Source organism: Bos indicus, chromosome 27 (genome assembly GCF_029378745.1).
Source record: "Bos indicus isolate NIAB-ARS_2022 breed Sahiwal x Tharparkar chromosome 27, NIAB-ARS_B.indTharparkar_mat_pri_1.0, whole genome shotgun sequence".
NCBI classification, from domain to species: Eukaryota; Metazoa; Chordata; class Mammalia; order Artiodactyla; family Bovidae; genus Bos; species Bos indicus.
In genome coordinates, this window is record NC_091786.1 from 25,311,917 (window position 1) to 25,325,136 (window position 13,220).

General features: G+C 41.4%; 1 non-coding gene across 1 annotated transcript; it reads left to right on the top strand.

Moving 5' to 3' along the window:
- The first annotated feature begins 10,171 nt into the window (after positions 1 to 10,171).
- Positions 10,172 to 10,278, top strand: LOC139180244 (U6 spliceosomal RNA). The gene has a single exon (XR_011564580.1). It is a non-coding gene; the product is annotated as a U6 spliceosomal RNA (small nuclear RNA).
- Positions 10,279 to 13,220: the final 2,942 nt, after the last annotated feature.

Here is a 13,220-nt window from a genome sequence, read left to right on the forward strand (position 1 = left end):
TGCAGCCTTTAGTTCTAGAAGGATCGAATCTTTCCTTTAGGACTCTACAGGGACATTTATAAACCATCACCCTATGACAGCCTTTTCATTGCTGCAAGTTTCATGGTGTTGCTTACCTTTGAACTTGTATATGCACTGTCTGTTCAACTAAACTCCAAGCTCATGGGAAGTCGTGGTATATCTCATACCTCTTCATGGTGCCTGGTGCTCTGGACAGTGCTGTGCACACGAAAGTGTCTCAGAAACGACTTACTGAAGGAATGGCACCGTGATTGGTTTAGAGCATAGACTTCACACAAAATGGTGATTATCTTTGCTCCTGTTGAAAGTAAAGTCAGGAGACTGGAAGATTCATTCAAACAGAAACTCAGAATATCACGTGTCTGGTGCAGTATTCTAAACCCTCAACCCTGGTACATGGTCTCCCCCCATGATAGCACCATGGCTTACATTTGGCTTTTTTTTGGTTTTATGCTCCCTTATCAGTACACCCATTACCACATACACACACACACACACACACACACACACATACACACACTATGTACGTGTACCTCTCTGCTTTGCTTCTATATTCTTCATCTTCCCTTTTCCTGAAACATGCGATTTTACAAAAACTAAACTGAGGGCCTTGGGTGAAACCCATTGAGGTGATATTTCCCAGGAACCACACATTTAGGGAGTGGATAATTAAGATCTAAAAATTATATTTTAGCATTTTAACTAAACAGATCTAGAACTTTAGAGCACCAAGGCTTCATACATTGTATACATTGCTTTGCCTTTTATACAAATACAAATTTTATAAGCACTGGAAGAGCCAAGAAAGCAGAGACCTCTTTGGATGGGAACGTCTATTACACACGCTCTTATAGCACCCTAGGCTGTCTGGGACATCCTGAACAATGGAGGCAATTGAAGAATTCAAGTGAGTAGGTGATCGCTTACATCTTTACAAGGCATCTCTGGAATACCCCAGCACTGGGTTTTCGCTGGGCCTGAGACTTCCTTCCTCTGGCACGATTTTCCCACCATGATGGGCCATGGTTCAAGACTTTATACTACACATGCCCAGGCAACTTCTGAATTTATTCTCAATGTCTTTAGAAAACAAACAAACAAAAAAAAACTTATTTTAAAAAGAAATTTTTTTGTCTCCTACACACACAAAAAATGCACTTTACTTCACAGTACCTGTTATGGCTGAATTCTATCTCCCACGATAATTCATATGTTCAAATTGTAACCCTGACTACCTCCAAAGATGACTGTGTCTGGATCTAGGGTCTTTAATGAAGTAGAGTAAGGTCATATGACTGGACTCTAATTCAGTATGTCTCATGTCCTTACAAAAAGAGAGTAAGATACAAAGAAATATAGAGGGAGTACCATATGAAGACACAAAAAGAAGATGGCTATCTCTAAGCCAAGGAGAAAGGCCCCAGAAGAAGCCATACCTTCTGACATCTTGATCTTGGACTTCTAGCCTCTAGAACTATGTTGAGAAAACAAAATTCTATTGTTTAAGCCTTCCCAGTCTATGGAACTTTGTTATGGCAGCTTGAGCAAACTAATATAGTACTTCTGCTCATTTTCTCAACGTCTTTGAGAAAAATTCATTTTGAAGGTGAAAAGCAACCCAAGAAGGGATGTATCCAAAGCCATGGAGCTAAACAGGGCTAGTAACAATGAGGCTTTTCAAAGTCCTATATAACACTTTTGTTTCCATTCTACATTAAAAAAAAGAAGGTTATTTGAAACACTAAAATTGATTTCTGTGGAACAACGGTTCTCACCCCCAGCTTCACATTACAATCAACTAAAGAGATTTGGAAGAAAATTACCGGTCTCTGGGCTCTACCTCCAGAGTTTCTGGGTGATTCGTTTGCATTGGGTGGCAGTACTCCATCCACCCGTATGGTGATTCTAATGTCAGTTAGAGGTGAGAAAAAGTGCTCTAAAAAATCAGTTGATTAGAAAACATCAGAGAATTTACAAAGAGAATCACTCTATCTCAATCTTTTAAAAGCCTCAGACGTCCTAAATCATTGTAAATTGTTCCACCAAAATAAAACAGATTTCTTCCTCCAAATACCTCTCCATCCCCAAATCATTTTAGCATTACTATTGCATCGGTTAGTGAGAACAGAAGCTATTTAGTTAATTTCTTCACCACTGATCAATGCAAGTTACAAAATGGCAGCTAGTGTTTCAGGGAGCATTTTAAAACCCTCAAGTTTCAGAAAGCATCTATGTCTAGAAGACACTTCATTTGGATGGGGTACTCTGTATCACCCTAATTAGCAACTGAGCAACACGAGCTGTGTAGAGAACTGGCCTAATTTGGCGGAGCTGGGTTGAGAGCCAGTTCTCTGGAACTTGGCAGCGTGGAGGAGTATGCTCTGGGTGCCCATTAGCTAGAGTTGCCTTCAACCCCTAGCTGCTTAGTGGCAGCCTTTTAATGTTTTGTTGGTTTTTCATTAAAGATTGATCTGACTCTGTGGATTTCTAATGTCCTTTTATTTGGTAAGTCAATCCCAGTCTGGCAGCAGCACATACACAAGATCTTTAAAAAAAAAAAAAAAGTCTTGGCAGAAAGTGACTTTCAAAAGTCAGCTCTAAAATTCCAGAAGAGAAGGGGTGAAAAAAAGCGGGGGTAAGAGTGGAATGAGCCGCAAGCACCTCCCACCAGGCCCTGGGACATCTAAGGGGCGGAGAAGCAGGGCTACTCCTCTGCCCTGGGATGCAGAATTGTGGAGAGTGGTGATGGGTCAGCTTGCGCAGTCTTCCCCAAAGGATAAAAACCTTAATGCTGTTTTGTGCAACAGCTTTCAGGTTATTACCTCAGATCCTTAATAAAAGGGAAGTTCATAAGCAAGAGACTAGTTTGGCCCATCAGAGAAGGAAAGAGAAGTTACAATAGTACATTCAAGCTTCATTTTGAGTTCATTGCCAGAAGCCACTGCAGCGGCCAAGGTAGACAAATGTGTGTCATCTGGTCTCTTGAATACTCTTATTGGCTGGGTGATGTCACCTGACTAACCAACCAAAGTGAGCCTCTCTGGGGCAACTCCAGACTAGCTGGAAACCACCTCATAATGGGCAAGAGTCCCACCGACAATTTATCTTGCATCTAAGGAAGTATCCTGACTATAATTTCTGGCAGAAGCTAATAATGAGAGGACTTGCTAACAGCCTCCTTGATAACTTACTCAAGCGGGACTGTTCTTCCATTGGTTAGGACCAGTGTGCCTGCTGTGGCGAACGGGACTGCCTGGGGCTGATAATCTAAGTTGTATCACCTGTGCCATGGCCAAAGACACCCAAAAATTTAAGACCGTCAGCCTAATCTTCTAAGGCCTGGGTAGAACTTGGTTTATTACAGCTTATGTTCTTACAGCTTGAGCAGTCCTGCTCCCGGGGGTTCTATAGTCGTGTCTGCTGGTGCCAGGCTTTAATATCATACCATATATGTATCATATCAGTATCATATATCTTGAGATACACACACACACATATATACACCTGAAAACTTCACAATAGTGTCTGTTAATGCCAGCTTTACTATATATGCTATATATAATAAGCAGGACTTTTCAAGTTAATATAAAGTCCTGATCCCAGGGGTTTAGCAACAGTGTCTATTAATGCCCTAATTAACAGAGTTCTCTGCCTGGAGAAGGGAATGGCAACCCACTCCAGTATTATTGCCTGGAGAATCCCATGGACACAGGAGTCTGGTGGGCTTCAGTCCATGGGGTCACAAAGAGTTGGACACTACTGTGTGACTAACACACTTTCTGCCTGCTGTTCCCTCTGCCTGAAATGCATTTCCCCAGATGTCTGTATGGCTCACTCACTGATTTCTTCAGGTCTTTACTCGAAAGTCACCTTCTCCTTGATCTAAAATTTCTAAACTTATAAATAATTTAGATTATTTCTAAACACAATCTAAAATTTCAAAGCCTCCCCCACCACCCACATTTCATGTAATGTTTTATCCTTAGCACTTGCACTATCTAAGGTAACATACATTTTCTGTGTTTGTCCTCAACCACCTTCCCCCTCCAGACTGTGAACTCCATGAGGACAGGGATTTTGTGTAGCTGACACATAGTAGGCAACCAATTAATATTTGCTCGATGCAGTTGTTGTTCTTCTTCAGTTGCTAAGTCATGTCCATCTCTTTGCACAAGAAGAGCGTTATTTATTGAGACTGTGCTGTGTTCAAGGCCCCATGCTATTTGCTATGGGAGATGTGAGAGCCTCTACGATGGCCTGTGACTTCTAAGAGCTCACCAAGCAGTTGGCAAGGAAATGAGAGCTAACAATATAAAACATGATGGCAAGTGCCAGATGAATGAGCTGGATAACAACATGAGCAGTCTTCTGAGGAAGGAGAGGCCAGAAAAGGCCCAAATGGTCAGTGTAGGCCCTGTGGATAAGGTGAGCCTTGAACTTGACATTAGAAGAGGCAAGTGTTTGAAAAGTGTCAAAGAATTGGAAGGGTGTTGTAGGTGAGGGGTTTACCTTCTTCAGTGATTTGCTGATAAGACACTCAGCCCTTCTAGTGCAGAAGCCACAAGAGGTCTCTGACTCATGCCCCAGCTGACACCTTGGGCTTGGTGCTACCCTCAAATAAAATGTGCAGGCGCCTTCCTAGTGTCTTGGTCACCTCCAGGTTGGGCAAGCTGTATGTCTCTTGCTTTGTCATCTAATGACCAATACGAGCACTCAGGCTTCTCTGGTGCTGGCCTCCAGGGATGAGGGTATTTTAGGAGTTGAGCAGCCTCATTTAGCCAAAGAGTGCACACAACACAGGCCCACTAATCCTGGGATTTTATCTCTATTCCTGCTGTAATGGTATCTCATTTAAAAGCATTTATGGTAGTGAGCAGTTCAGTACCATGGAAGTTTACAGATTACTGAAGACTATTGTTTTTAAAACCAAGCTTTAAGACCTACTAGGTACAATGCAGATATGCAGATGACACCACCCTTATGGCAGAAAGTGAAGAGGAACTCAAAAGTCTCTTGATGAAAGTGAAAGTGGAGAGTGAAAAAGTTGGCTTAAAGCTCAACATTCAGAAAACGAAGATCATGGCATCCGGTCCCATCACTTCATGGCAAATAGATGGGGAAACAGTGGAAACAGTGTCAGACTTTATTTTTGGGGGCTCCAAAATCACTGCAGATGGTGACTGCAGCCATGAAATTAAAAGACGCTTACTCCTTGGAAGGAAAGTTATGAGATAGCGTATTAAAAAGCAGAGACATTACTTTGCCAACAAAGGTCTGTCTACTCAAGGCTATGGTTTTTCCTGTGGTCATGTATGGATGTGAGAGTTGGACTGTGAAGAAGGCTGAGCGCTGAAGAATTGATGCTTTTGAACTGTGGTGTTGGAGAAGACTCTTGAGAGTCCCTTGGACTGCAAGGAGATCCAACCAGTCCATTCTGAAGGAGATCAGCCCTGGGATTTCTTTGGAAGGAATGATGCTAAAGCTGAAACTCCAGTACTTTGGCCACCTCATGCGAAGAGTTGACTCATTGGAAAAGACTCTGATGCTGGGAGGGATTGAGGGCAGGAGGAGAAGGGGACGACAGAGGATGAGATGGCTGGATGGCATCACTGACTCGATGGACATGAGTCTGAGTGAACTCTGGGAGTTGGTGATGGACAGGGAGGCCTGGCATGCTGTGATTCATGGGGTCACAAAGAGTCGGACACGACTGAGTGACTGAACTGAACTGAGGTACAATGCTTGTACAATTAAAATATAAAAACACAGGGGAATTGATTCTGAGGCTATTGAGTGGTGAGTCATTCATGAAATGCCCTCTGAACTCTATAGGTTTTTTAGTTGTACCTGTTTTATAGCCTTTTTTTTTTTTTTTTGGTCTCCATCATCACTTTCAGCCTGTGAGGTATCATTTTTCATTCTCAGCTTTAGTTTCTGATTATCTGTGGACTGGGAATCCAGATTGAGTAAATCATTTTAGTTATTATTGAAAAAGAACATAGGCTTTGATCAAGGTCCTCTATGTATGTGTCTCAGTGCCCAGGATGGGGGTCACCTCTGTTTGCCACTCAGCCCTTACCTCCTCTAGGTTAGCACTCAGAAGGCTCTTTTCCATGCATCCTGATATTTACCTGTGGTCAAGATGAGTGACCTATGGAAAGGGAAGAAATTCTACAGGCTGAGGAGAAGAGAGACTGAGAAGCGAGGGGTTGGACAGTAAAAGTACACAAACTCCCCACAAAATGGGATCTCTGCATGAGTCAGGTTTTATACTTAAAATTTTTTATTGAGATGTTATTGACATGTAACATTGTATTAGTTTTAGGTATACAACATAATGGCTTGATATGTGTATATATTGCTAAATGATCACTGCAGTAAATCTAATTAGCATCCATCATAATATATAGTTACAGTAGAAATGCATGTGATGAGAACTTTCAAGATGTACTGTCTTAGCAACTTTCAAATATACAACACAGTATTGTTCACTATAGTAACCACGCTGCACATTTTATCTCCAGAACTTATTTGTCTTGTAACACGAAGTTTGTACCTTTTGGTCACGCACACCCAGTTTTTGCAAACCCTCCACCCCCTGCCTCTGTCAACCACTGGCCTATTCTCTATCAGTTCATTATAAAACATCATACAGTGTTTGTCTTTCTCTGTCTGACTCACTTCACTTAGCATAATGCCCTCAAGATGCATCTGTGTTGTAGCAAAAGTCAGAATTTCCTTCTTTTTCATGGCCAAATAATATTCCATTATATAAATACCACTGCAATGAACATGAAGCTGCAGATGTCTTTTCAAAATCGTGTTTTTGTTTTTTTCAGGAAGAAAACTGGAAGTGGGATTGCTGGATCATGTGGTAGTTCTATTTTTAAGCTTTTAAAGAACGCCGGCACTGTTTTCCACAGTGGCTGCACCAGCTTACATTCTCACCAGAAGTGCACAGGTGTTGCCTTTTCCCCACATTCTCATAAACACTTGTGATTTTTTACCTTGTTGATAATAGCCATTCTGATCAGATATATGATGTGAACATTTCTTCCATTATGTAGGTTGTCTTTTCATTTTGTTGATGATTTGTTTCCTGGGCAGAGCCTTTTTAGTTTGGGGGAGTCTCATTTGTATATTTTTACTTTTGTGGCTTAGTTCTTATTTTTTTGTTGTCTGGTTTTGCCACATTGTGACTGATCATTCTTTTGTCCAAGACAAGACAATGACTGGTTAATTATGAAAGTAACACTCGCCACACAAACCCAGCAGAAAGATTGTGGGGGAAATGGTTTCAGTTTAGGGTTAGACCCACCAGTTAGTGTTTCTCTTCATTTGCAGCTAAAAACACTGTAATACTGTGACAGATATTTAAGAAGGATAAGATGATGAAGTTCAAACCAGTCAATGATGAAGGAAATCAAACCAGTCCATCCTAAAGGAAATCAGCCCTGAGTATTCATTGGAAGGACTGATGCTGAAGCTGAAGCTCCAGTACTTGGGCCACATGATGTGAACTTGAGCAAACTCCCTGGAAAGGATCCTGATGCTGAGAAAGATTGAAGGCAAAAGGAGAAAGGGGAGGCAGAGGATGAGATTGTTGGATGGCATCACCAACTCAATGGACATGAATTTGAGCAAACTCCAGGAGATGGTGGAAGACAGGAAAGCTTGGCATGTTGCAGTCCACTGGGTCACAAAGAGTCAAACATGACTTAGCAACTAAACAACAAAAACAACTAAAGATGATGATGGGAGACTTGTTGTCTACAAACCCAATCTCCCCCAGATTGGAGCCTCCATTAGAAAAAATAAACTTCAGAAGAGTTTACCAAAAATATTTAAATTCCTAGGTGAGAGAGACTTTCTTACTCTTCTTTTTTTCTAGGCTCTGACTACATGGAAGAAAAGATACCCTCTTCAGAGATAGTCTTGCTACCCAAAAGATTCCCTCTCTGCTGGGTTCTTAGAAACCTTTGGGTTATTTGAATCTCAGATTAACCCATGTTGTATGACATGTAATCAATCAGGGAGATTTTTCAATGAAAATCGTACAGTTTTGCAGAAATTGGTTTATACTTTTTTCCTTCTCTAATACAATGCAGTTCAGTAGCTCCATTCATTCCTCTCCTAAGATACTCTCAAATAAAGGTTTCCAAAATCATTTTCCATTTAGCAAGTGTTTTTCCTATCTCGTGATTTACTCCTGTTACTTTTAAAGTAGTCTCTGCACTTGATTGGAAGGTATGACTATGATGCAAACTCAGCTCTTCTGGCCTGTTGACAAGGGGAGTTTTGCTGTAAAAGATGAATTAGGAAGCAATAAATGAGTAGAACTAAAATAATCAATGCAATTGCCCTTTGGTGCATTTGGGGGCTAATGATATATAAGTCAATATGGCTGAAAAAGAAGAATAAATGTCAAACTAAATACCAAAGAATGAATAACGCACTGTAACATTGCTAGAGTCCTAAGTTCCCAGTATGCTAAGATTGTTCTGAGAACCACGTCAATATACTAGTCTCAAGGTAATTACAAAATTCTAAAAAGCCAATACTTACTTTGTCAAAGGCACAAGTGGAAATCCAACCTGGAATGTGAGGAAATTAACACAGAGTTCTGCTTGTGCTCAAGCTGGGGCAGTTAACCATTATTCTTGAAAGAATATTTATATTGAGAACTTCCTTTTAAAACTCAAAATACTAGAGAATCATACAGGCTGGAAAGGACTTAAGAAACTATCTAATTGCTTTGTTTTCTATATTTGGAAGCTGTACCTCAGAAAAATTAAGTGAATTGTCCATGGTCACATTGCTGGCTTATGCCTCCTGGCTGGCGCAGTGATCTTTAAATGTGCTTATCTTGATGTCCTTGTCTTACATGTCACTCAGATTCTCTCTCCCTTCTTCTTCTTCTTTCAGTATTTATTTACTTATTTGGCTGGTCTTAGTTGTGACACCTTAAATGTAGTTCCCTGACCAAGGATTGAACCTGGGTCCCTTGCATTAGGAGCATAGAGTCTTAGCCATTGGACCACCAGGGAAGTCCCTCTGTCTCCCTTGTTCTATTGCAAAAGAGCATCTCCTTTAAAAAATAAAAAATAGATGACCAGTCCAAGTTTGGTGCATGAAGCAGGGCACTCAAAGCCCATGCTCTGGGACAACCCAGAGGGATGGGGTGGGAGGGGGGTTCAGGATGGGAGGGGACACATGTGCACCTGTGGCTGATTCATGTCTATGTATGGCAAAAACCACCACAATATTGTAAAATAATTATCCTCCAATTAAAATAAATGAATTAATTTTTAAATGTCTCCTTAGCTTTTTAACTATTTTACGATGATTATTTTCTAAGAAACAGCAGACATGTGAAAAATTCTTTAAGCTAAGTAGGAGTTACTCTTTTGTAAGAAATGTTTATATTTGTAAGGGAAATCTCTAAATGTAGGGGTGTCTCCCTCCATGTATCAGGAAGAGAAAGATGACCAAATCTCTAGAATCCCTGAACCATGAAGAAGGCAATGACTTAAATCTGTACAACCTTGCCGTTCTTTACTGTGCCCTTCCTGATAACCCCCCATTATTCACCCTCTTTTGTCTTTAGCTGAAGATGGTATTTAAGGTGAGGGCTTGGGCCATTTTGACAAGTTCCTCGATTCTCCTTGGTCTCTCCCATGTATTCCTGTTACTAAACTTTTGTTTGATTTTCTCCTGTTAATATGTCTCATGTCAATTTGGTTCTTAGACCAGCCAGAAGAACCTAGAGGGGTAGAGGAAAATGTCTTCCTCCCCCACACTATGTTATAAGGTAAGTAAATATTGAATAAACATCCCTTGGTACTAACACATAAACAAGTAAGGTGAATTCTACAGAGACTACAGGCCATAGGGCTTGCAGTTAGACCGGATTGGCAGAAGAACCTCTGGAGGAACCGGATAAGGGTTCACAGGTGTTCAGTGAAAACGAGATAGCCCAACACTGGTGGCCTCAAAATGCAGGAACAACAGCCTACACAGGGATAAAATAAACTAAGGAAAATTAGTATTCATAGCCCTTTAAATAAGAAGGCCAGGCCCACGTCAGAAGCCAGAGAAGACAGATGGAAGAACTTGAATCCCAAAGATAGGAAAATGGACGAAAATATCAGTGCTGGCTTCAGCAGCACATATACTAAAATTGGAACAATGCAGAGAAGATTAGCATGGCCCCTGCACAAGGATGACATGCAAATTTGTAAAGCATTCCATATTTTTCAACCTAGATGTCCATCGACAGATGAATGGATAAAGAAGTTGTGGTATATGTATACAATGGAATATTACTCAGCCATAAAAAGAAAACATTTGAGTCAGTTCTAATGAGGTGGATGAACCTAGAACCTAGTATATAGAGTGAGGAGAGTCAGAAAGAGAAGGATAAATACCATATTCTAATACATATATATGGAATCTAGAAAAATCGTACTGAAGAATTTATTTTCAGGGCAGCAATGGAGAAACAGACATAGAGAATAGTCTTATGGACATGAGGAGAGGGGAGGAGAGGGTGAGATGCATGGAAAGAGTAACATGGAAACTTACATTACCGTATGTAAAATAGATAGCCAATGGGAATTTGCTGTATGTCTCAGGAAACTCGAACAGGGGCTCTGTATCAACCTAGAGGGGTGGGATGGGGAGGGAGATGGGAAGGGGGTTCAAAAAGGAGGGGATATATGTATAGCTGTGGCTGATTCGTGTTGAGGTTTCAGAGAAGACAGCAAAATTCTGTAAAGCAATTATCCTTCAATAAAAAATAAATTAACTTTTAAAAACCAATAAAAAAAAAAGTAGACAAGGAGTTTGAGGTATGGGTGTGTGAGTGGGTGATTACCCTGTTTACAGCTTGTATGCTTGAAAACATCCCTTAAGGGAGGAGATGTGTGTATCCTTGTGGCGGATTCACTTTGCTGTACAGTAGAAACTAACACAACATTGTGTTAATTTAATTTTAAAATAAATAAAAACTGTATTTAAAAAAAATCAGGGTGAGGAAAGGAAGTAATGTCAAAGATGACCAAATATTGTCAAAAGGCTGGAAATAAAAAGCAGGCACTTGATCCCAAGCTGGTGGGTAAATGGAATGAGTCAGCTGGTAAGTCTTTTAACCCCAGGACTACGTTGGGTCTGGTGGGGAAATCTTTTTTTTTTTTAACTTTTTATTTTGTTTTGGCATATGGCCAACTAACAATGTTGTGATAGTTTTAGGGGGACAGCACAGGGCCTATACACACAGCATACACAAAGCTATACAGATACATGTATCCATTCTCACCCAGCCTTCCCTTAGTGACGAAATCTTGGTCCCAAAGTTGAGTCCCAACGCTAGCCATGCCTCCTTCATCCATTGATTCATTTGTGTAATATCTATGAACACCCACTGTGTGCCAGGTGCTCTATTATGTGCTAAGGGACAAATTAATGACTAAGACAGACATAGTTCCTGTCTTTGCAGACACCACACACATCACTACACAATCATCCATTTACCTTTGTGGCAAAAGTTATGAAAGGCAAGCCTAGCATACAATGAGAATTCATAAAAAGGGGATCTCACTTTGCTTGAAGACAAGGGGAAGTTGTGGTATCAGCTTTTAAAATGGAAATGAATATCTAATGGAAGGTAGGTAATTTGCATTTTATGCCTATAAATACACCAACTGTTACTAATCAGTAATACCAAACAGAAGTGTGTACCTGAACAGACCATGTGCATTAGATGCTCAGCAAGGAGGGGGAGAAAGGGATTCCACTGGGGAAGCAGAGGGCACGGGAGAAGCTGGGTCCCTAGAGCTGCTGGATGAAAGCAAAGGTGAGGCTCCTGCTCACTTTCACTTAGAACCTATAAGGAACTGGGTCGCTGAGCACAAATAAGGCAGCAGTGCAGCCTGAAGTCAGTCTCTGACAAAACTCAGTGCCCCAGTTCTGATTCCCGACCGACGTTTGGTTTCCTCGGTACTAAGGGCTGCTGTGCACCCTACTTCCTTATTTCTCAGCCCCATTAACCCAGGTTTTATGAACTGTTCCCAGACTTCTGGATATTGTTTACCCATGTGCCAGATCTTTGCTGGTAAGAATTAGGACAGTACAGAGTCTGGGCTGTTACAAGGTGATAAGCATGCCTGGCTGATTGCAGGCCAGTCCTTGGGTTTTTGATGTATCTTTGGAGTCACGTTCCCATGACCAAATTCCATCACACTACGCAATTCGCAGGGAAGCCCGTCCCTGTAAGATCAGCCGCTAGAACTCCAGACTCTGCCACCTCAACCAGGTTCCTTGGCCCACAGTCATGCATCCTTTCCTACACAAAGCTAAATAAATAAATCAGTCTTTACTTTAACGAGTACCTTCTGAAAACACGCTTCAACCAAAAGTGGAATTCTAATGGTAGGCGTATGGGCATGGTGGGTTTGTCAGAGCAGAGGTTTGTGGGTGCAGGACTTTGGGCACCTAAGTAGCACACCACACGCTGGACCAACAACCCCACCACTTACAGATACAGACATGCCCTCCGGTTGCCAAAGCCTTCTCTGTCTGGGTGTGTGGAACGCATGCCCTAGAAAAGAAGAAAACTTGATGACAGTGTCTTAGGAATAATAAGCCTCAAGTGAAAGTGGACATTTGAGCAGAATTTTGAACGATAGTCAGGCTGGCGAGCTTTGAGCTGCCCGGGGTGAGGGGGAACCTCGGCAAAGCTCTGGTTTCTGATTGACCATCTTGTGCTCAGAGGCTGAACCTCGGCAAAGCTCTGGTTTCTGATTGACCGTCATCTTGTGCTCAGAGGCTGAACCTCGGCAAAGCTCTGGTTTCTGATTGACCATCCTGTTCTCAGCTAAAAATCAGCAATGCCCTTCCCTGGTTTCTCTCATTATCCTCCTTCCTCAGAGAGATCATCTCAGCCCAGAGACAAAAAGCTGTTATTCTGGCTTCTGTTTTGTGTTTTGTTGACGTCCTAAGAAGATATACTGTCTCTTCAGGTGTAAATTGGGGTTAACACCCCTGTCTTGGTGTTGATTGTTACCAGAATGGAACATGTGAGGAAATTTAACAAAGTTGGGTTCCTACCCCCTTACCAAAAACACTTTGACTAGTTTTGAATATTTTGTTCATTCCATGATTATTGTTTGAACACCTACTATATGCCAGATGCCGTTCTG